The 1,018-nt window shown below is 32.6% G+C and overlaps 1 protein-coding gene across 1 annotated transcript in view; it reads left to right on the top strand.

Annotated features, from left to right (window-relative positions):
- Positions 1–1,018, top strand: part of LOC114009667 (dystrophin-like) — a 142,170-nt gene that overhangs the window by 72,173 nt on the left and 68,979 nt on the right. The window lies entirely within an intron of this gene.

The raw sequence follows: 1,018 nt of genomic DNA, 5'->3' as shown, positions 1-1,018 counted from the left end.
TTCCCTGTGGCTTGCCTCAATTTAAATAGTATGTCTTAATGTTTCCCTTTACTATTACCTTTATTTAAAGCCTCCTTCCTGACTGTGATGATACTTTGAAGTATGGCTAAGTCAGACAACTTTCTTTTTTTAGCCTATAGAAATAGTTTATAGTCAATATTTTAAGTAGTACATAGCCTTCTTATTGAGGCCCTAAAATAACCTTGAATAGATATATTGCACAGAAAATAAAATGCTATGCTTAGGCATTATTTTCAATGCGTGTTTTCTCCAGTGTATAAATTTATAATAGTAACCGAATTAACAAAAAATACTTTACACATGCATGCTTGACATAGAAATAAAATAAATGAATAATAGATTTCTGTGCACAAATACAGTGAATTTTTACTTTTGATTGTTACATTTTCCAAGTTTGGCTTCTTCAATACATTTATTTGAATAAATGAATTAAAACAGAAATAGTTAAGAATGGTTGAATGTAAAAAAAAGAACCCACAAAATAGCTGTATAATGTTATATATCCTTATATAGCAGAATGTTTTATAAATATTTATTAAAAATTCAAACATTAGGGACCTGCACAGGGTATAGAAATTATGTCACCAGACTCCCACATAGTTGCCTGCGGTTTGAGTCCTGGACCTGACAACTTAAAATTCACACTGGGTGTGTGTGCCCAAAATCCTAAGAGAATGGAAGAGAAGGGATTGCGGCATGGCCATCTCCCCTTGGGGGTGATTTCTCGCTTTCTGTCTCTGGCAAGTGCAGGTACCCTATAGCAAAAAATCTCTTAAAAATTTGAAAGATTAAATTATGGAAAATAAAATAATATATTCATAAATAGTGTATAACACATTCTTCTTGTTCAAAAGATAAAATATCAAATAAAGCACTGATTATTTTAAAATTCAGCAATACTGTTTTTTTTTTTTTTGGAGAGATTTTCACTGTAGGGCGCGTGCGCTCGCCAGACAGACAGAGAGAGACATAGAGACAGAAAGCGAGAGATCACCCC

This window comes from Tupaia chinensis, unplaced genomic scaffold, assembly GCF_000334495.1.
Source record: "Tupaia chinensis unplaced genomic scaffold, TupChi_1.0 Scaffold000600_1, whole genome shotgun sequence".
Taxonomy (NCBI): domain Eukaryota; kingdom Metazoa; phylum Chordata; class Mammalia; order Scandentia; family Tupaiidae; genus Tupaia; species Tupaia belangeri.
This window is presented reverse-complemented; position numbering and strand designations above follow the sequence as displayed.